The sequence below is a fragment of the Sus scrofa genome, chromosome 8 (genome assembly GCF_000003025.6).
Source record: "Sus scrofa isolate TJ Tabasco breed Duroc chromosome 8, Sscrofa11.1, whole genome shotgun sequence".
Classification (NCBI taxonomy): Eukaryota; Metazoa; Chordata; class Mammalia; order Artiodactyla; family Suidae; genus Sus; species Sus scrofa.
Window position 1 is genome coordinate 80,083,938 of NC_010450.4, and position 25,576 is coordinate 80,109,513.

The 25,576-nt window shown below is 38.7% G+C and overlaps 1 long non-coding RNA gene across 2 annotated transcripts in view; it reads left to right on the forward strand.

The window, feature by feature from the left end:
- LOC110262143 overlaps positions 14,980–25,576 on the forward strand; it is a 100,103-nt gene continuing 89,506 nt past the window's right edge. For both annotated transcript variants that reach the window (XR_002346743.1, XR_002346742.1), the window contains exon 1: positions 14,980–16,049. This is a non-coding gene — a long non-coding RNA (uncharacterized LOC110262143). The remainder of the gene's footprint in view (positions 16,050–25,576) is intronic.

The following is a 25,576-nucleotide window of genomic DNA, read 5'->3' on the forward strand; positions in this document are numbered from 1 at the left end:
TCATATCATATAATATTTGTTTTTCTCTGTCTGACTTACCTAGTATGATGATGTCTAGGTCTATCCATGTTGCTGCAAATGGCTTATTTTGTTCTTTTTTATGGCTGAGTAATATTCCATTATATTTATGTACCATATCTTCTTTATCCATTCCTCTGTGAATGGACATTTAAGTTGCTACTAAAAAGGCTTTCCCTTTACCATCTTGTAATATCCTCATAGCATTATACAGAAAGCTTCATAATGACAATCTTACCTATCCTAGCACAATATTGCATACAAAGAATCTACTCAGTAAATTCTTTTTTTTCACTTGAGTCAATACTGTAAGCATTAACATCCTACAGGGAGCCCAAACAATAAGGCACCATTTAAATTACCTAATGGTAAAACTAAGCAATGTTTATGCTCATTTTCAAAAGCCAGAATAATCTCCTAAAAGTCTTTTATTCAACTTTCAAACATATAGATTTTTCAAAAGTATTGATAAAACTAATAGAGAAAGTACCGGTGGTGCTTTTTATGAAATCAATACATATATACGAAATCAATACATTTATGTATTTATTCTTCCTTAGCCAGAGATATTTTTATTTTTTTATTTTTATTTATTTATTTATTTTTGTCTTTTTGCCACTTCTTGGGCCGCTCCCGCAGCATATAGAGGCTCCCAGGCTAGGAATCTAATCAGAGATGTCACTGCTGGCCTACACCAGAGCCACAGCAACACCAGATCTGAGCTGCATCTGTGACCCACACCACAGCTCACGGCAAAGCCGGATCCTTAACCCATTGAGCAAGGCCAGGGATAGAACACGCAACCTCATGGTTCCTAGTCGGATTCGTTAAACACTGAGCCACGACGGGAACTCCAGCCAGAGACATTTTAAACGGAAGAATATAGGGATAATGAACAGGATTCAAATCCCACATTTTCCACTGACAAGAATATTTCCTAGTGTTTACTGAAATGACAATACCTTACATCAAGATTATAGGATTAAATGAAGCAATGTATTAAAAGTCCCTAGTAAAATGCCTAGTGTGTTGTAGATCTGACTAAATTCTTATTGGCCAGTACTTAACCAAATGTGAAGATAGAAGAAATATTAGGTTCCTCATGCCACCCACGTGACTAAGGTCAAGGCCTTAGAGAGCTTGCCAAAAGATTTGCACTATGTAACATTTGCCAAAAGCATTTCCACCATAGTCTAAGACAGAGGTGGGCATAAACCCTATTCATCCTGATGAAATAACTTTAGACTTACATCACTCTGAGGAAACATATTAAAATTTCATATTTCTTTTTGAAGTCTTATTCCTACTGAGCTAGTGATCTTGTCACCTGTACATAAAGAAGACTCACTTTCAAGGAGAATGAAAAATGCTTCTCTTCTATAATCAGGGACTCACCTCTGTATCCTCCCTGGTAATATCAACCATCATGACGCTGGCTCCCTAGCAACCATGTCTTTCTATATCAGACAGGTTTATTTGAAACAATCTTCACTGGAGAAAAGGGAGTAGAAAAGAGCCCACATAAAAATTACTAAAAAAAAAAATGAAATATACCTGAGAATCAGGACATTCAATAATTCCCTTGGGATGCAAAGTCATTTCCTTGTATAATTTTAATAAAAAAATTAAAGTTAAAAGAACATAGATTTACACTTACCCGATAAGTATAAATCAGGTAAGTACTTTGTCCCAACTGTTACACTAAAAGAGCAGTATTATAAGAAGTGGCAATTCTTTTCAAACTAGAAACTTCTAAAGAGCAACCCGCCAGGTATTTCATGAGAGCTTTGTGTTACTCAACACAATTTTGGTGTAACCGTCTGTACTTGGAGTCCTTCTGCCTTACAACCTCTGCTTGAGCTAATTTCTATATTGAGTTGGTTCTCAGCGCCAAAGGGCTGACAGAACGTAGGAAAGTTTAAGCAAACAGTTCACTTTATTTGCAACAGATTTACTACTGTCATCAGGAACACTGTGTCCCTTCTGGCCCCGTTTTATGGCCCAGGCGCCTGTCAGGTTGGTTCCCAACAAACTCAGTCCTCGTTAGTGCTCACTACCTGCCTTAGCCTTCCCCACCTGCCCTCTGAACAACCTCCACCTTGAATCCACTATTCTCTCAGCCACAAGCAGTGATCTCAAAGAGCCGAACTGCGTATGCTGATTGCCAGCAGAGTAACTTATGTACTTATCCAAATGAAGATGATACCCCTAAAAATCATGCTCATAAATACATTTTTTTAAAAAAGTAAAATGAATTAAAAAAATGTTCCTTTTAATCCCTTAAAAAAAAAAAAAAAAGAAAATCATGCTTTACAAAAAGGACTGATATTCTAAACCAGGAAATAACTCACATGTCTATTAAGCAACTACTATCACCTAAAGAAATTATATATTATGGCTTAAAATCTTATTCTACAGGTAGAGATATGATGTCTTAGGGATTTTTTTTTTTTTTTTTTTTTGGCTGTACCCATGACATATGAAAGTTCCCAGGCCACAGCTTCAACCTATGCCACATCTGTGGCAACATCAGATCCTTAACCCACTGTGCCAGAGTGGAAACTTCAGAGAAAGTATTTTTTAAAAAAGAGGAGTTCCCGTCATGGCTCAGCAGAAACGAATCCGACCAGGAACCATAAGTTTGAGGGTTCGATCCCTGCCCTCGATCAGTGGGTTAAGGATCTGGCATTGCCATGAGCTGTGGTGTAGGTCGCAGATGCGGCTTGGATCTGGCGTTGTTGTGGCTGTGGTGTGTAGGTTGGCAGCTACAGTTCTGATTAGACCCCTAGCCTGGGGACCTCAATATGCTGCGGGTTTGGCCCTCAAAATACAAAAAAAAAAAGATAAATGAAAGCTTCCACAATAATAATAATTTGTTTACAAATATACAGCATCTTAAACTTTTAAAAAACTCTTTTATTGGGGTTAGTAGATGCAAACTATTACCTTTAGAATGGATAAGCAATGAGGTCCTACTATATAGCACAGGGATAGAACACGATGGAAGATAATATGATAAAAAGGATATGTGTGTGTATGAATATATATATATGACTGGGTCACTTTGCTGTACAGCAGAATTTGACACAACAATGTAATTCAACAATACTTTAATAAAAATTAAAAAAACTATTTTAACATGCCTTATATAGGGTTGTCTTGAAAACCTGGGAGACAGAAATGGCAAACTGTTATTGTCCACATGTTTAGAAGCTGAGACCATGATTTGTTCAATGTCACAAAGTAAATTGACAGAACAGATCTAGAACCAAGGCCTCCTAAGCATGAGCTCAGGACTCTGAAGGAAATCCTGGGCCTCTGAATCAAAATAGGCTAGAGAAGAAAGTCCTCTTCACTGTGCTTGTCTTTCCAGGCCACCTTAATTGTCTGTCCCACCTTAATTCATGTTCCTTCTCTCCCTTTCTGGCCAATGCCTACTGTACTCGCTTCCAACTCATAGAGAAACAGGAGAGACTGTGCTGATTTAAATAGCTGGCTTTGCAGCTCCACTTGCAAGGGAAAAGAGATACAGAATCTTAAGATTTATGACACCACCCAAGATATTTAGCAAAGGACCCAACAATTTAGACAATACTTCATTACTCAATACTTTCTGATCCCCAGGCACTTTGCTAAGCCTTTGGGAAAAAAAAAAAACCAAAGCGAAGAGACAACAATCCATCCTCATGGGGTTTACATTCTGAGAGGAGGTGACAGACAATAATTTAAACATAATATACACGTGAATTATATGGCATATTAGATCGTGATAAATTCAAGAGGATCAAAATGGGGCATGGTAGGAATGCTGCCTGGTGGGTGGGAGTGGGGGTGCCATTGTCAGCACTGTGGTCAGTGTATAAGACAATGGACCATGCATAGTCCCTCCTGCAAAAAGTCCCACAGACTGGACAGAGCAGGAAAGACTGAACACAGAGTATTAACAAATAACTTGTCATCATGAACATGTTTAATACGCACTAGGTAGACTAGGTCTGGACAGGAAAAACCCAGGGATTACCTAACATACCAAACTCTATTTATGTCCCCCACAACCTCTGGGGTTATGTCCTTCCTGGGACGAAACTATGAGATCTTAAATTAGGTTTGCTCCTCTGTTCAGGCTGAACAGAGTCCCATGTTTCCTCATCCTCTATAGGTATCATATCCTGGATCCTCCTCAAGACAAATTCTTGACACAGGAAATTCTCTAAGGTATGTCCTTGTAGTTAGCGCCCATCAAGTTCTGGAATCAAGGTCATCTTGATTCCAAATAAACTGCCTTCTCTCCTCTCCATGATTGTTGGGTTAATCAATCAGGTGCTTTCCACTTGTTCTCCATCCAAGGCTATTTTACCCCAAATCACATGAAGGAGCATGATACTTTAAGCAGCTTAGTGCAGTTTCTTTCTCCCTGCTTTACCTCCAGTATATCCCAAATAGTCTTATCCAGAATACCATTTCCTTCCTCTTTTGGTCTCTTTTCTTTTCTCCAACTAATCCGTAGATTCTGTTTCCTATAATAATTTATAAATTTCTGTTTTCTCTTCCATATTTATCCAAATGGATCATCACTGCTAAATGCTTCTACAAATGGTATTTGAAACATGATAGTTCTTGGCTACAAATTGCTGTCTGGTAGAAATTCTCTCTCCAAAATAAGAATGCTCTCCTCAGCCAAATTAAAGTAGAAGGTCAGGCTCCAAAGTAGCCAGCTCACTTAAGCTCAAAATTCAGCTTCCGGGAATTCCTGTTGTGGTGCAGCAGAAACTAATCTGACTAGGAACCACGAGGTTGAGGGTTCAATCCCTGGCCTCGCTCATTGGGTTAAGGATCTGGCATTGCCATGAGCTGTGGTGTAGTCACAGACGAGTCTTGGATCCTGTGTTGCTGTGGCTCTGGTGTAGGCCAGCAGCAGTAGCTCTGATCGAACCCCTCAGCCTGGGAACCTCCATGTGCCATGGTTGTGGCCCTAAAAAGCAAAAAAAAATTTCAGCTTCTGGAAAATTTAAATGAAAACAACCAGAGAGCTTGAATATAGTTTAAACCTCTACTGTCCTTTTATTATATAGACACTATTGAGAAAGGCAGAACCTAAGTCAAGTGTAACTACCATAGATGAAAAGAGAAATTTAACTGGGATAATAAAACCACAAATGAAAAAAAATACAATGAACTGTTACATATATCTAATTCTTGAAAGTTTTGATTTTAAATACATGAAGAACAAGCAGATATTTTTCAATAAGGACTCTTTTTACGAAAGGAATCAGAAAAAGAAAGGACAAATATACAGCTTATTTTAGTATCCTTTTTTTCTAAACATCAAAGCAACAATTTTAAACATGAAATAATTTATTCTTTAAAGAGAAAAATAAATACAGAATCTAGTCTATATTTATTGTATGTCATATTTATTTCATAAGTTATAAATGCGATGAATATTTTTACTTTAATAATGTTTTTTTTCTTTTTTTGCTTTCTAGTGCCACACCCATGGCATATGAAGGTTCCTAGGCTAGGGGTCCAGTCAGAGCTGTAGCTGCAGGCCTATACCACAGCCACAGCAACATGTGATTCAAGTCATTTCTGCGACCTATACTATGGCTCATGGCAATGCTGGATCCTTAACCCACTGAGCAAGCCCAGGGATCGAACCCACGTCTTCATGGATGCTATTCAGATTCTTTAACCACTGAGCAATGACAGGAACTTCAGTAATGTTTTTTTTAAAATTAAGTTTTTTATTGTAAAATAGCATTTGCTCATTACAAAAAATTTGGAAGACATAGGAAATCATACGTTATATATTACACATATGATTTCCAAGCATATGTTATGTATATGTTACATATGTGTATACACATTACATATATGTATATGTGTGAATATATGTCACATACTACATAATCATATATTACATATATGATTTCCAAGCATATAGTATTGCTTGGGTACCAAAAGGGTAAGTTTATGCTCCAGGGCAAAATTTATGGCATTCCACACTAGCCTGGCTTCTTTGTTACCTTTCAGTCTTACGCATGAGAGAATTTATATTCCAGTGATAACAGAAATAATAAAATTAAGCTGAAATTAAGAAACAAAGTATATAAAGGCAAACTACATAGAATATTGGGAAAATGTTCTGACTAAGGGATCTAGCACTGGCTCTGCCATTAACTAGCTATGTAATGGGGAACCTTTGGGCAAATCATTTGATGTCTTTTAGTCAAAGTTCCATCAAATTGATAGTCCTCAAAACTAAGTATATGGGATTCATATATTTTAATCAAGCATGTTTTAAAAAGTCAATCTTTCTGGAAATAATAAAATAGTAATTACTCAACTATAAAAATCTCTTACATCTCACAAATTATCTATACCATTTATCTTACAAATAGTAGCCTTCCATCTTAAATCTCTGAAAAGAAAGTGAAATATGAATTTTTCTTATTGTTATTGTTTTTTCCATATTCTGAGAAATTTTTGAAAGAAAACTAATTCAAAGTATTTCCTTGCTTGAGAACAGACGTAAGTACAAAACTGTCTAATCCTAGCTCCTATAGCTTGGTTGAGTAAGTTTAGACAGAAATAATTTGATCATCCAAATTTACTGAGAGTGTTGTCAGGATTAAAGCTGGGATTTTGGAATAAAGTGATCATGCTGAATTACAAGAACAGCAGCAAAATATAAACTGGATTTTTCTCAAAACTATAGTGAATATCTTTGCCTACACCCTTCAGCTCTAAAAATGTTACATACAAAAATCTATCGAAGATTAGATATCAATAAGACTAAAGATCATTCTCCCCATCTCTAAAATTAATTTCACTTTCTGGATCTCTCTCAAAACCTACCTAACCCAGCTCACTCTTACTTTGAAAGCAAGATCCTAGCATTTCTGGGACTGTTCTCATTTGGATAGTTAGCAAGAGATTCCTTGATATTGGGTACTTTTAGCTACATGTAGGCAATAAAAATAGCTAACTCAAGAATCTCTTATAGAATTTGTTCATAGCTTATTTCATCACTTACAAATATTTCTTGCATGTCATCTATGGAGGCACTATTTTAGGCTCTCGGGTCCAAGATCCCTGTCCTCATGGCTTTGAGAATCTTAAGTTCTAATGTGGAGAGACAGATTATAAATAAGTAAATCATATAGTGTATTAGAACATGAAAATTGCTCTAAAAAAAAAAAAAGAAAGAAAGAAAAGATAGAGCACAAAAAGAAGAAGAGGGTAGACCAAGATTGGATGCTTCAATATGGGGTGGGGATTGCACCAAGGTTTTGGACTAAGTAACTAGAAGGATGGTGTGGCCATTGAATGATACTAGGAAGATGGGGGGGGGCAGGTGGAAAGAGGGGAGGGTCATGGGGATGTGGGCTGGAGTTTGGAGATTAGGTATTCAGTTTTGGATATGCCCCAAAGGAGATGTCTGTTAGAAATGAGCATCGGATGATACACTTCATTCTACACTATATTAAGATGGAGTAGAAGGATTTTTGTCACATTCACTCAGATGGTTGAGGGGGAAATCAGAACCTTCTAAAGAAAAACAAAGATACTGATGTCCTAGTAAAAACCTTTAGCCGTAATGCTATAAACTAAAGAACGTCGGCAGCGGACGGTGACATCTCCTCCTGCAGAACAAATGGCATTGAACTTCAGAGGAGAAAGCCGTTGATTAGAGTGATTTATAAAAATCTCTGATTTTATTAAACCCACATAACATCTAGGAAAAAATGGTTATATAGTGTTTAACTGTTGACTAATACAATCAACTATTACTGACATTAAAAAATTATCTTCCAGCTGACTGAGTTGAAGACTTTTAAGAAGTAAAGGAATAAGTGATTGCTACATCCATTGACTAAAACTACATCTCTGTTTAGCTAGAGCATCTCTTCCTCCATGACACTTTCGGAGCCTCCCAATTTGGATCTCCCCCCATCTATCTCAGTGTCTGCCCCAAACCAAGTAAATGAAGGTCACACAACATGAAATAATCCTCTCACATCATCTCTGGATTTTAAGCATCTAAAGTCTTGGATCCATGTTAAGCAGCTGATAAACTCACAGTGGGTGGGAAAGTATTTATATATACACACACACACGCGCGCATACACAATTATATAGTGTATATAGGATATGTATACATTATATATATTATACTATATACAGTGTATATACTATACATACTATATATACACAATATATAGTATGTATAGTATGTACATACTATATGGTATATATACATTATATAGTATATACACTATACATTATATAGTATATAAACATTATATAGTGTATTTAGTATATATATTATACAGTATATAGACACACACATTGTATGGTATACATACATTATATATACACACACCATATATATACACATTTTAATATATACATTATACACACACTATATATATACACATTTTAACATTATATAGTATATACAATATACATTATATAGTAGATAAACATATAGTGTATTTAGTATATATATTATACAGTATATAGACACACACATTGTATGGTATATATATACATTATATATATATACACACACACTATATATATATATATACACATTTTAATATGAAGACATATTCCTTATTATTTTTTCAAATCCTTAACATCCTTATCTAGATGCATTAGTAGAGACTCAGCAAATGTTGCCAATCTATTGATTGTCTCTCAGTGTGTCTGAGATTCAGCTTCATTATTGAGAATTTAAGATAATTTATCCTCATTTCACTTTTCTCCACAGGAAAAAATGACCAAAATGTTGAAGGTGATGGAAGAGATTAATTTTAAAGTATTTTAAAAATTATTTCTAAATCTGTTCCTCAATAACCATAAATGGATTTTTAAAAGATAAAAAATGTAATTAGAAAAGAAAATTCCATTTGCTTCATAGCTAGGACAGAAATGAATCAGATTACTTGGATTTGGTCAAGATTTCTACTTGATTAACATTTTATGATTCATTTAAAACGTCATGTAAATCGTAGAACATTGCTGAGCCAAGCCAGATTTGATCTGTGAGCATTTTATTATATCTGACAAATCCTAATTTGGTTTGTTTTCATTTCTGTGGTGTTTAACTAATGCAAAAAAAAAATTACATTGAAAGGATGATTAAAAACTTGTTACCCAAAGAGTTACCATCATGTTGCTTTAAACCTGTTTATTGGAGCATCATCCCCATTCCCTAGCTTTTAAGGAAAAGAAGCAAATATCTCAATTAATTACTGTTTCATTGCTAGTACCCCAGAGCAAGCACAGTTAAGCGTTCAATGTTCCAAAGTAATTGGCAAGGACTTAGAAGAACTAGGACATATAAATTTGCACTAACAACTTAAGCTAATTGGCAAAAGGAATAAATACAAGAATTTAGTGATTATCCAGCACTGAAATAAAAAGAATGGCTGACAGTGAGTGCAATCCAAGAACACAAGTTCAACTAAACCTGTGATAGTTACAAGACACTGTAATTGGGATTTCAAATGAAATAATGGGCTCAGATCACCTCTGTTTAATCACTGTGCATGAGTACCTGAGAGGGAAATATCTATACCGACAAAGGGCCCCAGTAAGCAATAATTCTTTAGGTCTATACTTTCTCTACAACACACACTAGTAAGGCAGAGGATTCTCTTTGTGACTTGCAGAAAAGAAAATATGCCTCAAAACATTTTTCATCATACAAGTTGGAAAAACTTTCACTGAAAAATCCCCCAAATGTAGCATATTACCTGAGTGATGTTTGTAGAGGGAGATTTTTCTTTTTTTTGGCCAAGCCCTTGGCATGTGGAAGTTCCCAGGCAAGAGGTCAAACCCCTGGCACGGCAGTGACCAGAGCCCTTGGAATGACAACGGGGGATCTTTAACCCATGGTGCCACAAGGCAACTCCTAGGGAGATGTTTCTACCTGTGTGATAAGCAAACATGCAGATGGCCCACCAAAGGGCAAAAAACTGTAGATCACTGGCACTCTTCCACACATCACCAATTATTATCATTGTGTTCTTAGCTTAATTGTCTTACGTCATTAAATAGAGCGTACACCCTCTCTAACACAGTTAGGGGAAGGGGATTTTTTTCTTCCTTGCAAAGTTCAACCATGGCAAGTCATTAAAAAAAAAAAAAAAAAGTTGCTGGTTGAAACCTCTGAGGTGGAGTCCGGTAATAAACTGAAACAGATGCTCTGCAGTGAGGGAAGGACAATGCAGTGAGGTGATAAGTGTTTACAGAGTAAACACCGCATCAGGGTTGGTAGGTACAGCCTACTCCTTTGACGGTAGCCAAACAGAAGCAGGGAACACATATGCAATGCTAGTTTCTTAACTTTATAGTTCCCTTATTTGGGAGTTCCTGTTGTGGCTCAGGCTAAGAACCCAACTAGCATCCATGAGGATGTGGGTGGCATCCTTGGCCTCACTCAGTGGATTAAGGATCCAGTGTTGCCACAGGCAGCCGTATAGGTGGCAGATGCAGCTCAGATTCCAGGTTGCTGGGCTGTGGCATAGACTGGCAGCTGCAGCTCTGATTTGACCCCTAGCCTGGGAACTTCCATATGCAGCAGGTGCTGCCCTAAAATGAAAAAAATAATAATAATAAAAATCTTTTCCTTATTCAAATACACATCAGGTGTATGCTTTACCTGTCACCTCAATCTCAGTCTCAAACCCTGTATTTCTCTGTGAGCCCAGTGATATGCTGGAGCTGGCCAGTACCAGAGAAAATCGTGGCTGTGATGTCCCCAGGATCTGGTCCCCATGCTACCTCTTCAGACTCATCTTCTTCCCTCTACCATCCCTGTTTCCAAATTCTCTCTGACCCCATCACAGCAAGCAGTGCCTCACTCCTAGACCTTTCACATACATATATGACTTCTTCCCCCTTCCAAGAACATCCCTGGCTGGGCTACCATCTACCCATCCTAGACACAGTTCACCTGCCAACTCCTCAATGAATCCCTCCCAAGTTCTCCTGGCAAGGAGTGGTTGAGAATCAGAGATATGCCTGAAAAAACCAGTTCTACCACTAACTAGGAGTATAACTCCTGCTCATGAGATGAACCCTGCTTTCTCATTTGTAAAACCAAAAATATTAACATGTCGATCACTGTCAGCTGCCTGTCAGGGTTATTGCCAAAATTAAATCTTTAGCACAGTGTCTGGCACAAAATAAGCATCTGTAAACTGCTGCTGTAATTCTTATCACCGGTTCTCCCAGGATACTTTGTCATGATCCTATAACAGTGTTTATCAGATCATATAATAATTGTTCACTTGTCAATCTCCTAACTATAACCTCTGCTCAGCTTTGATCTCCAATAACCAGAATGGGCCTGGCACCTAATATGTAATAAATACATGTGTGTTTAATTAATATCTATAATTAATGTTCTTCATGATAAAGTTGTTAAATGTTCTTAATTGAAGCTTTCAAATGTGGCTTTTCTTATCCACTGCTGTATGTGTGAAATGCAAATAGAAAAATATAGCTCTAAAGGACAGTTGTTCAGAAATCGGTGACAGCAGGTGTTTCTCGAAGTAGAGAAGAAAGCAGATCTAAAGATATGAAAGGTGCAAGAAAGGCTTTGTTTTGGTCCCACTGAAGGTTGAACCCCTCAGCCAGGGCATGTGGTGGAGTTTGCATGGAAGAGGAGGTCACAGTCAAAATTTTCAAACAGAAGGACACAAACCACGGCAGAAAGAAGTCTCAACAGTCTAATTCACAATCTAAGAGTTACAGGTAAAAAGCCACCTAAGATTGTTTGAAATGTTAAAAGTAACCAAGACAAGGAGATATAAAAAGCAACTAAACATCAATGCTAAACAATCAGTGCAATAAAAATCTTAATGGGTTGATTAAAGAATAGTCTGGGCACAGACAGGGAAAGAACTCATGCATTGAAAGATAGGTGTGAGAAAGAAAATAGTCTAAACTCTAACTGGAATCCCTGGGCTTAAAGATCATTGCACAAGTTCAATACTTAGGAAGGAAGCTGGATACACAGAGATGATGAAAGTAAATTAAATATGTAATAAATTCTTCAGTCAGAATAACTCTTTGCTAATACCATGTAATAGTATATATTCAACGACTCTCAAGTTATTAATTGTATTTTGAAGAGAACTACATGCATTGATTCTAGTGACTAATGTTTACATGAAATAGTCATCCAAGTTTTGCCTAATATTAAAAAGAATGCACTTTCCTAGAAGTTTAAAATTACTTCAGAATCTAGGGAGGATATGTAGTTGGGTCAGATTTTCCTCCCTAAAATAGCGTACACTGAACTATCTAGTCAACCTCCCTAATATTTAGATATCCCTCCCCAAAGTATCTAGTCAGCCACACAATAATCTCTACCTTTGTTATTTGGGGTTTAAACTATGAAAAAACATGATTAGACATAAACTCAACCTTTCATCATGGAGCGATTTTCAAACATACATGCTAAAGGAAGGTTTGTCAAACATGTTTAAAGGTATATTGGTATAGATTATCTTAAACATACGACCAATAAAACTTACAGGGAGGGAGCTCCCATCATGGAGCATCAGTGATGAACACTAATATCCAAGAGGACACGGGTTCGATTCCTGGCCTCACTCAGTGATTAAGGATCCAGCGTTGCCACGAGCTGTAGTGTAGGTCACAGACACAGCTTGGATCTGGCGTTGCTGGCTATGGTGTAGGCCGGCGGCTGTGGCTCAGGCTTAACCCCTAGCCTGGGAACTTCACATGCAGTGGATATGGCCCTAAAAAGACAAACGAACAAACTAACTTATAGGGACGCTAAGATTTTCTTCACTGGTGAGTGGGAAGAAGGCTCCCTGAGGACAATGATTTTGCCTTTCAGTCTAGGAAGTGGGGGATCGCCAGGCATTTCCAGGTTGCAGCCCAAGCTGCATGTCTAGCCTGTGGGATGGTGTTGCCACTCGTAGAATTAACACATGCTGACTGCAGGTCCAGCAGGAGCAGACACATAGGAGCAACTTGCCAGGGGCACAGGGTGATCCAGAAGGCCAACACGGCTGATAGAGCGGTGGAAAGATCCACTTCAAAAGTAAAATGAAGGAGGGTGTGATTGCAATCCTTTATCCACAGAGAGCAGAAACACCTTCCCTGGGAATGTGAAGGTGAGGTTAGACTATAGGCGTTTGATACCATCTAACAAGGGTTGTGAAAGAAACTCCTGGGAAAGGCTTTCCAAGACCTAATATGATGAAAGAGTAACAGGAAGAGTAATTCCTTGCACCCAGGTAGCGTGAGGACGCCGAGGACTCCATCTTACCTTCTCGACTTCCCTGTGGGCAGGTGAGGCTGGTTAGCTGTCATCATTTTACCAGGAAAGAAGCTGAGAAGCCTACAGGTTGAGAGATTTGCCTCAAGCTGCCCTAGGAATGGACTTCACAGCTTCTTTTCATTTCACCATTAAGGTGGCTGTTTTGAAATAGCTCTTGCTCTTAAGGAGGATGGGCGGCAGAGCCATAAAACACACATTTTAAGAGACTTCTCAGCTAGAATTAAGGTAGATGCACTCTCTCGGTGCCTGGAACTCTGCTCAAGCCAGCCAGCCTTGGCCATCTATCCAGCTGCTGAGCTTTGACCCCTCCTTCTCCCTCACTTCATATCTGGTACCAAATCTTGGCAAGTCTCCCTCCTCAATACCTCTCAATACGTTGCATTTCCACCCCCCTGCACCGCTATCAGAGCTAACCCTCATTGGCTCTCACCTCGATTACAGACATCCCAGCCTGCGGACTTGCCGACTCCAAGCTCTTCCTGGTCCTGCAGTGACAGCAGCTTTTCTAAAACTACATGTGATTAGGACTGTACCCCGTCCTGTCTCCTTCAGTCAGTGACCTCAGCATAAATACAGTCTAACCCCTGAAATGCTTTATAAAAGTCTTTTTCCTCTGGCCCTGACTTATCTATCGAGTCTCATTCTCCTGCCCCTACACCTGACTCACTATATTCCCATCCTGCCAAGTCATTCCGTTCCTCCACCCCACCATGTCTGTTCATCCTGTGAGTCTTGTCCATGCTATTCTTGCTACCCTGAACACCCTCCCTTCCCTCATTGCTCACACTAGCCAGCTCCTAATCACCCTTCCGATCTCTTCGCTGTCATTTTCTCCCAGAAATCTTGGAAACTGTATTTTCTCTAACTTTCCTGTATTCCCTACGTGGCTGCAAATACTAGGAGCTCAGGGTACATGTCTGACATTTATACCCGATCCCTAGTGTCTTTCGGTGCCCATGAAATAAATACTTTTCTTTATATTGTTTTTAAACTTTTATTGGAATATAAAATAGTTACAAAAACATGTCCAAATAATAACTTAAAAGCTCTATAAAATTTCGCAAATCAAACACACCATGGCACCCAGATTACAAAATAGAACATGACTTGCCCAGCAGAAGTGTCCATTCTGCCTGTTCTGTTCAACACATCCCAGTGAGTAATTATAATCCTGGTTTATACCAGTTTAGGTTAATTTTGGATTTTCTTTTTTTTAGTAGAAATCATACAGTAAATTTGCTTTTGTCTGATTCCTTTGTTCAACATTATGTTTGGAAGAGGACTTCCCGTTGTGGCACAGCAGAAATGAATCCGACTAGTATCCATGAGGATGCTGGTTCGATCCCTGGCCTTGCTCAGTGGGTCAGCAATCCGGCGTTGCCGTGAGCTGCGATGCAGGTCACAGATGCGGCTCAGATCTTGCATTGCTGTGGCTGTGGCATAGGCTTGTGGCTGTGGCATAGGCTTGCAGCTGTGGCTCTGATTCAACCCCTGGCCTGGAAACTCCCATATGCTGAGGATAAGACCCTAAAAAGCAAAAAAAAAAAAAGAAAAAAAAAACTATGTTAGGAAGAATCCATATTGATGCATTTGGTTATAGATCACTCATTCTCATCACATTAGTGCCCACGCCCAATAAATATTTATAAATGAACATAATGAACCAATGATGGCTCAAATCCAAAAGAGGAAGTAAATCTCCATATGTCATGGAATGAAGGAAATGGACCAATGCTAGTCTTCAACTTGAATCTCCAAAGATGACAGGACATATAACATATGGTCCAATAATATGTATCCTGGCGCCCTCCCCCAGGTAGTAATAGCAAATGGAAACATCAGCAGCACTAGGATCATTCCTTTTCTGTTATTTTATTTTTAAGGTGTGTCACCTCCATAATCAGAATCGCAGAGCCAGGTGCAAAGGGCATAATTTGAATTATAGGACGGTGACTAGAACACAGTGTTCTTGGAGGTTACAAGCAAGCAATACAGACGTTAAATACTAAGTGACTTCCTGCTTTTCTTACTTTACAGTATCTTTTTCATATGCCAAACGGTCTGTGAATCCCATCTGTCAGGAATGAGGGATGTACAAGGCACGTAAAGGAAGCAGCAAATTGAAAAGTGATGGAAGGTGGCACAGACAAGGGGAGAGGGAGGGCGCAGCAGAGCCTCTGGTGGGGAGCCCAGAAGGGTTGCCTTGGTTCTCTGACTTCAAGAGAAAATCCCTTGGAGAAAATACTGATGACCAGGCTCCATCCCAAGCCAATTATTTCAGGATCACTAGGGGTGTGGCTCTGGCATCAGTATTTTTTTTCAGGGCTCTCCAGGTGGTTCTTATGGGCAACCAGCTTGGAGAACCACTGTTTTAAAACAGGGACCAGAGTGGGACAATAAACAGACACACCTGAAGTTGTTCTCAAACTTTATTATGGGGAAAAGTCACCTGGAGAACTTGTTTAAATTGTAGATTCTCTCAAACCCACCCCTCGCCGCCCCCAGACGATCAGATTCAGTTGGTGTGGATAAGCCCTGGGTATCTACATTTGTAACAAGCTCCCTAGTGATCCTGAGGCAGTAGAAGCCTGGGGAAGAGATGGCGGATAAGGAGAAGACAAGAGATGAAACTGTAACCATGAGGATACCTCTTCCTAGCCTGGGTCCAGAGTGAGCGCCCTAAAACTCAGTCCTGAAAGAGGTAACAGATTTGTTTTTTTTCTTAAAATGATGTTGGGTAGAGAATAACAGATACTATGACTACTTATTAAAAATTTGTTTGCCCTTAAATCTTTCTCAAAGTATGTGAATATTACTGAACGGGCAGCAGTTACTGCTTTACCTACCTTTACACAGAAGCAAACCTACCATGCTAATTCAAAGAGGACCCACTCTTTGAATAGGCTCTATAATGCATGATTTTTCTAAAGTAGAAAGCTCCATATCCCTGCGTGTGCTTTGAGATGCTGATTTCAGATACTTAATAAGCAGTCTTTAAAATTAATGCCGGACAACTTTTAAGAAAGTCAGTATATACAAAGACTGTATTTGAATGACCAAATGGGGAAGATGAATGAAATAGTCTCTAAGGTTTTTTTTTATTATTATTATTTCTATAAGAGATGAGGAAGTCAGCTCCAGAATATCAGTTTTTATATCCCCTTAACACCTACTAACTTATCTTTGGTATTATGTCATTTGCTTCCACATTCAAAAAGACTCTGTACAAAACCACAGAGAGCAACTGTTGCATGAGATATTAGTCAACAAACTCTAAGTGAAGGGTGCATCCTTGAGCGTGCTCAAAAAGTCCTGACCATCTAAATCAACACCAGTGGATGAATCATATTGCCCACAGCTGGGTGACCTTCAGCACGGAGCTCGGCCTTCCTGGACGGTAGTTTCCTTGCTTATAAAATGAAGCTGCTAATGATAGCTCCATTTACGGCGCTCCTGTGTATTAGGATGTTCATGCATAGCTTTATACAATAACTCTGTGAGATATTTTCCCATTGTACCGATGAGGAAATTGAAACTCGAAGAGGTTAAGAAACTCACCCAAGGTCAGGCTCCTAAATTATAGAACCAGAAGCCGATTTTACTGTCCTTGGAGTTTAGGGCCCACGTCTTGCTCACTATTGTGTCCCTTGGGTCTATCGTAGTGCCCGGCACATGATGAGAGTTCAGTAAACATTTCTTACATCGGTGAATTATCATGGCTCTAAAACCATGTGCTATATTTCTGGGTTTAGGGATTTTGTTTATTTTATTTTTTATTTTATTTTTAAATTAAGGTATAGTTGATTTACAATGTTGTGTCAATGTCTGCTTTATAGTAAAATGAACCAGTCATAAAAATTTTTTTTCCTCACATTATCTTCCATCATAGTCTATCCCAAGAGATTGGACACAGGTCCCTGTGCTGTACAGTAGGACCTCATTGCCTATCCATTCTAAACGTAATAGTTTTCATTTACTAACCACAAACTCCCCATCTGCCCCACTCCCTCCCCCTTGGCAACCACAAGTCTGTTCTCTATGTCTGTGAGTCTGTATCTGTTTTGAAGATAGGTTCATTTGTGCCATATTTAAAACCATGTTTTTTATCCTCCTAATTATTGTATTATGTATGCATCAAAAAGTAGGCACTGGTATTAATATTCCAAAATAAATTTTGTGACCCAAGATTAGAAACATTTGAAAAGCTCAGAATTTTGTTTCCAGGGAGTTAAGAGGAGGGACTGCTGAGCTATTGGGTGGCAGTTTTCTATGGTAACCAGAGACTAGGGCAGGGCAAGAATCTAGGTCTACTCCCCACCTTTTTAGTTTTGTGATTTTTTAAGTCCAGTTAGCTAGTCACAATTTCCTCATCTGTGAGAGCCAATATAAATCCGATGATCCCTGTGTTTCATTCAAGTGCCAACTGCTATTGTACACATGTTTTTAAAGTATAAAAAGGCAATCCACAAACTCAGTTTTAAGTGTCACCCAGAATTCACTCACCTAGGGGAAAATCCAACTGCCTAATTTGCACAGAAGTATCTGTAAATGGGGTTGACTGTCAGATCCTTTGCAGATCTTATTTATCCAGGGATCTGCAGTCCTTTTCCACTTTATTTATCTTTTAGTCTAAAGGCAGGCTTTTTCAGGTGACAAGGAGGGGCAAATCAAATATTATCTTCAGAGTGAGCAAAGTACTTCCATTTCACTTAACATACTTTGAGTTTTCTTTCATCAGAATCAGACCACAGAACATTTAGAAAGCTGTAGAAAACGCTATGCAAGTAAAAGCCTTGATGGATAGCATGCTCAGGAAATGGGAAAGGCCAGTGAGTCTAGATGCTAAATCATTCTAGTTTTAGGATGTCACACTTAACAATTATGGTCATGGGTAGCTACACAATAATTCTCAGCCCCGTAAGGTAAGTAGAGATGGGAATCTGGAGATGTATGCAGACCACCAGGAGAAGGAGTTGTAAATCTACCTTAGATCAGAGGTAACTCCCTTGCAATCTGATTTCACCATGTGGCAACTAACCCTCTATCATCCATTCCAATGGCCTATTCTTTTTCTCTTTTTCTTTTTTTTTTTTTTTTGAAAAAAAAATTTATTAAAGTGTAGTTGATTTATAATGTTGTGTCAATTTCTGCTTTACTGCAAAGTGACCCGGTCATACATACATATACATTCTTTTATGCATGTTATATTCCATCATGTTCTATTCCAAGAGATTGGATACAGTTTCCTGTGCTATATATTACAGGACCTCATTGCTTATCCATTCTAAGTGAAATGGTTTGCATCTACCAACCCCAAACTCCCCAAACATCCCACTCCTTCCCCTCTCTCTCCTGGTAACTTCAAGTCTGTTTTCTATGTCTGTGAGGCTGTCTTTGTTTTGTATACAGGTTCATTTGTGCCATGTTTTAGAATCCACATATGTGATATCACATGGTATTTGTCTATCTCTTTCCGGCTTCACTTAGTATGAGAATCTCTGTTTGCATCCATGTTGCTGCCAATGCCATTATTTCATTCTTTTTATGACTGAGTAGTATTCCATTGTGTATATGTACCACATCTTCTTAATGCATTCTTCTGTTGATGGACATCTAGGTTGTTTCCATGTTGTGGCTGTTGTAAATAGTGCTGCAGTGAACGTAGGAATGCATATATCTCTTTTTTTTTTTTTTAATTCTTGTATCTAAGTGCTTTCTGACTATCTCCATACGAGTTTCTAATGGATATTTTATTTTATTTTATTATTATTTTTTTTTGTCTTTTTGCCTTTTCTTGGGCTGTTCCTGCGGTATATGGAGGTTCCCAGGCTAGGGGTCGAATCGGAGCTGTAGCCGCCGGCCTATGCCAGAGCCACAGCAACTCGGGATCTGAGCCATGTCTGCAACCTACACCACAGCTCATGGCAATGCCGGATCCTAAACCCACTGAGCAAGGCCAGGGATCGAACCCGCAACCTCATGGTTCCTAGTCGGATTCGTTAACCACTGTGCCACGACGGGAACTCTGCATATATCTTTTTGAATTAACAGTTTTGGCCAGATATATGCTCAGGAGAGGGATTTCTGGGTTGTATGGTTCTATATTTAGTTTTCTAAGGAAGCTCCATACTGTTGTCCATGGTATGTGGTTGTACCAATTTACATTCCTATCAATAGTGTAGGAGGGTTCCATTTTCTCCACACTTTCTCCAGTATTTGTTATTTGTAGACTTTTTCATGATGGTCATTTTAACTGAAGTGAGGTGGTACCTCATTGTCGTTTTGATTTGCATTTTTCTAATAATTAGTAATGTCGAGAATCTTTTCATGCCTGTTTGGCCATCCATATGTCTTCTTTGGAGAAAATACATACTTAGGTCTTCTGCCATTTTTCTATTGGGTTTTTTGGTTTTGAGTTGGATGAGTTTTTTATATATTTTGGAGATGAGGCCCTTGTTAGTTGCATTGTTTGTGAAGATTTTTCTCCCATTGTGGGTTGTCTTTTCCTTTTTTGTTGTTGTTTGTTTTCGTTTTTTTATGGTTTCCTTTGCTGTGCAAAATCTTTTGACTTTAATTAGGCCCCATTGGTTTGGTTTATTTTTGTGTTTATTGTCATTATTATAGGATGTGGATCAAACAAGATATTGCCACGATTTATGTCAAAGGGCATTCTGCCTGTATTTTCCTCTAGGAATTTTATGGTATCTGGCCTTACATTTCAGTCTTTAATCCATTTTGAGTTTTATTTTAGTGTATGTTGTTAGAGAATGTTCTAATTTCATTCTTTTACATGTAGCTGCAGTTTTCCCAGTAATACTTATTGAAGAGACTATCTTTGCTCCACTGTTTGTTCTTACCTCCTTTATCATACAGTAGTTGACCATAGGTGCTCAGGTTTATTTCTGGGCTTTCTGTCCTGTTCCATTGATCTATAGTTCTTTTTTGTTTTGGTACCATACTGTTTGAACTTTTGTAAGCTTTGTAGTATAGTCTGATGTCAGGGAGACTGATTCCTCCAGTTCGATTTTCTTTGTCAATATTGCTTTGACACATCAGAGTCTTTTGTGCTTCCATATAAATTTTAAAATACTTTTTCCTAGTTCTGTGAAGAATGTCATTGGTAATTTGATAGGGATGGCACTGAATCTGTAGATTTCCTTGGGTAATGCAGTTATTTTGACAATGTTGGTTCTTCCAATCCAAGAGCATGGTATGTCTTTCCACCTGTTTGTGTCGTCTTTGATTTCTCTCATCAGGTTTCCTGTTCTTTTTCATCCCATCTCTCTCACACCCATTCAATGAATCTGCATTGTCTTTTAACTATGAGGTGGGTAAGATCAAAGAAGCCATAGAAAAAGGGACTTAACTTTTTGCACAAACAAAAACTCATAAATGAATACTGGTACTAAAAACTCAGACTTTTGACACAAACAGACCTGGGTTTTAACCCCAGCTCTACTGGCCATGTAAATGTAAACAAGTTATTTCACCTCCCTGAGTTTAGTTTCCTCATCTTCAACCAATCAATAAATAGGTGATGATGATATTTACTTGATAAACATGCTATAATTACTTAGATAATATGTGTAAGAAGTTCATGGTATTAATCTGATCCTCTAAAAATAATAGCTGGACAGGCTAAGCAAAGATGGGGGGGTTATTAATTTTAACCAGGGTTATGGTATAGGTTTCCTAGATGTTTAATAGACTCACTGCCATTGATACCAAAGAGTACTCCTTTTTTCTTAAAACTCACTTGGTTTTGCTGGTATTACAGTAGCCTCATTCAGTGTATGAACAAGATCTTGTTACAAAGCTCTCTGATCCTTTGCTGGCTCCTTCTCTCTTTCCCTCCCCAAGTTCTAGTCCTTGAATCCTGAATCCCCCATCCAACCATATTTCCTCCCATGGGTCAACTGTCAGATCTGTGTTCTGACACCTTCATTCCCCACCTTCAGAGCTGAGTGGATCTCCAAACAAGAAAGGCAGAGAACACACCACAAAAGCCAGACAGAGTAGAGCTATAATATGCTCCTGAGAATACGGCACGGGGGATCAGAGAACTTCTGAGTTTATGTCAATCACAGGCCCTCTTTGCTAAGATCTTCCTCTCAGGAAACTTCCCTGTGCTGGGGGAAAACACTGCTATGGAAATGTCCTAAAGCACTGCTTTTGTTAGTTTTCTTTCCTACTTCAAGCTCCCCCTACCACCTTGTGCTTCAAATATAAGCTTCTTTGCAAGGCCCCCATCTCTGTATTCAGCCATACATTAACCACCTCTCCCCAAGCTGCCCTCATCAAGCCATCTCCTTGCTGCCAAATTTGGTAGCATGTTCATTTCAAAATCATAATAGATGTCAAAGTTTGATAGTGCTTTGCCAGGCACATAGACTGTTCAATAACAACTCATATATTCAGAGGAAGAGTTTTGTGGGTCGTGTGATCATGCACACATATGTGGGTCTGTTTAGGCCATTTCCACATGGTGACTCCACATATTCAATGCCTCCTTCCTCTGGGGGCCCCCAGAGATGGAGCCCTCTTGCCTTCCCCTTCATAGAGAAGACTTCTGACTTGCTTCTCCACAGTCCCCAAAACTTGTGGAAACAAGGTAGAACTGTCAGAGCCAGAGGGGAAAACAGATGCAGCTATATTGCAGGTCAGGATACAGGATATTTACAGACTGTGATATATTACCTTAATGGAAACTTGTGAGAGGAACAAGCAATGTTCCAAACAGCAACTTGCTTCTTTTGCTAGAACAGAGAGAGTGTGTTTTTTATTGCTCAGTTAAATCTGGACCTTTTGGTTGGAAAGACAGCAAGATTTATGCTCCCCTAAGAGTTATCTTCCCAAACTGCACATTTGAAGGCTCAATGGACTTTCACAGAGAGGGAAAACTCATGTTGAAATTAAGAAACATTCAACTGATACTGATTTTTTAAAATCTTATAATGATTTTTACTTTTTTCCATTATAGCTGCTTTACAGTCTCTGTCAATTTTCTGCTGTACAGCAAGGCGACCTAGTCACACATACATGTATACATTCTTTTTCTCAGATTAGCATGTTCCATCTTAAGTGACTAGCCTTAGTTCCCAGTGCTATACAGCAAGATCTCATTGTTTATCAATTCCAAAGACAATGAATAGTTGAATCTATTAATCCCAAATTCCCAATCCATCTGTTTCCCAAGTCTGTTCTCCAAGTCCATGAGTTTCTTTTCTGTGAAAAGGTTTATTTGTGCCCTATATTAGATTCCAGATATAAGCGATATCATGTGGTATTTGTCTTACTCTTTCTGACTTACTTTCTGAGTATGAGAGCCTCTAGTTCCATCCATGTTGCTGCAAATGGCATTATTTTGTTCTTTTTTATGGCCAAGTAGTATTCCATTGTGTGTGTGTGTGTGTGTGTGTGTATACCACATCTTAATCCAATCATCTATCAAAGGACATTTAGGTTGTTTCCATGTCTTGGCTATTGTGAATAGTGCTACAGTGAACATAGAGGTGAATATATCTTTTTGAATTACAGCTTTGTACAGATATATGCCCAGGAGTGGGATTGCTGGGTCATAAGGTAGTTCTATGTATAGCTTTCTAAGGTACCTGCATACTGTTCTCCATAGTGGTTGTATCAATTTACATCCCCACCAACAGTGCAGAAGGGTTCCCTTTTCTCCGCACCCTCTCTAGCATTTGTTATTTGTGGAATCATTAATGATGGCCATTATGACTGGTGTGAGGTGGTACTTTTGATTTGCATTTCTCTAATAATCAGTGATGTTGAGCATCTTTTCATGTACTTGTTGGCCATCTGTGTATCTTCGTTGGAAAAATATCTGTTCAGGTCTTTTGCCCATTTTTCCATTGGGTTATTGGCTTTTTTGCTGTTGAGTTGTATAAGTTGTTTGTATATTTTAGAGATTAAGCTGTTTTCAGTTGAATTGTTTGAAACTGTTTTCTCCTATTCTGTAAATTGTCTTTTTTTGTTGTTTTTCATGGTTTCCTTTGCTGTGCAAAAGCTTGTCAGTTTGATTAGGTCCTATTGGTTTATTTTTGCTTTTATCAACTTATATTTCTTTTTTTTTTTAAGGGCCGCACCCACAGCATATGGAGGTTCCCAGGCTAGGGGTTGAATCGGAGCTGTAGCCACCAGCCTACACTAGAGCCACAGCAACGCCAGATCCAAGCCGTGTCTGTGACCTACACCACAGCTCATGGCAATACCGGATCCTTAACTGACTGAGCAAGGCCAGGGATTGAACCCACAACCTCATGGTTCCTAGTTGGATTCGTTTCCACTGCGCCATGATGGGAACTCCAACTGATATTTCTTAAGATCATGCTATGGTCACAGCCCTGTACTAGAACTTTCAGGAAGAAAAACCCTGGAGAAACAGCTAATCTATTAAAGAACGCTAGACCAGTATGCATATGAAAAAAATCACATTCTGGTAAAATATAAAGAAAAAAGTATACAGTGCTATAAGGAGTGAGGAATCCAGGTGATTGCATGTGTTTAGAAAGACCACAGTATCTTCACAGATGTGCCAATTTTTGAATTTTAACAGTAGGTAATATTTTTGGCAGGTAGAGATGAGCAGAGTGTTTTATAGTCAGAATAGCAGGAGTGGAAAAGGACATGGCAGTCCTTATGGGGGAAAGTATACAGCCAAGTCTGAATAGTATGTACAATATGTTTGCAGAAGTAAAACATGACAGAGTTGAAAAGGAAGGCAAAGGTGAGGACATGAATGGCTTTAATTTCTAAGCTAAGGCATTTGGTTTTAGTTTAAAAATTAATATGCAAGTTCCCTTTGTGGTTCAGTGGGTTAAACACCTGGCATAGTATCCATGAGGATGTGGATTCAATCCATGGCCTTACTCAGTGGGTTAAGTGGCATTGCTGCAAGCTGTGGGTAGGCCTCAGCTGCAGCTCTGATTCAACCCCTAGCCGCAGGTTGGCCCTAAAAAGAAAAAAAAAGAAGTAAAGGCAAATAGACCAGAGGATATTTGAACAGCCATAATCTGAGCTGTGCTTTATGAAGGCAAATTCCCAGATGATTTTAAAGGCTCTGCCTATGAGGTGGTTAAGGTCCTCACTACTTTTTTGGCTGGAGTTATCAGCAGAGTAACCAGTCTTCCATCCAAAACTAATTACTTGGGGATATTCATGAGTACATAGATGGTTACTGCATGATATCTCTATTATTTGACCTACCACATTGTGTTCTGTGTCATGACCTAACTTTCTCTCCTATTATATGGTAATATAATATAGGTATTATAATATTACCATATAATATTGTTGATGCAAGAGACAACACCCTAACTGACCTGTATCTCTGCTGATTAGCATAATATTGACACATAATAGGTTCATCATGACATTGTATTCGTGGAGTGAATGAGAGCTTGCAAGCAGGAATGCCACTTGGTGGATTATTGGATTGAACCAAGTGAGACACTGAGGCTTGAGCTGAGGTTGCAACATTGGCAATGGACATGAAAGATGTGGCAAAAATAGATTCAGTCCCAGAACCTTTTTTAAAAATGGTAATGAAAAAAGCACAATCTTGTTCCTCTTTTTGTGAGTTCTAGGCCGCCACAGTAAATGTGGATTTAGGCTGACTGGCCTAAAACAAAGAAGGCATGGATTGGGATAATTCTCATAGAAAACATAGGGAATATCTTTTTTTTCTCCTGATTTAATGTGTTGATGCATAGGTACATACTGCAACACACAAGCGTACACACACACACACACACCATCCTTAGTGTCTGCCTTTACTACCAATCAAGAAATAAAATATAAGAATAACAGTGACCATGGAGCTCCTGTTGTGGCACAGCAGAAACTAATCTGACTAGGAACCATGAGGTTGCGGGTTCGATCCCTAGCCTCAGTGGGTTAAGGATCCAGTTTTGCCGTGAGCTGTAATGTAGGTCACAGACATGGCTCGGATCCCATGTTGCTGTGGCTGTGGTAGAGGCCAGCAGCTGTACCTCCAGTTCAACCCCTAGCCTGAGAACCTCCATATGTGGTGGGTGCAGACCTAAAAAGCAAAAAAAAAAGAATAACAGTGACCATAAAAAAAAAGCAATGGGAACCAAAAGAAGCAAATATATAAGGACTTTGTTTAAAACAGATAAGTCCTTAAGAAATAGTAGTGATTAACAATGCATCTTACCAAGAGTCATGATATAGCCACTGATCTAATTT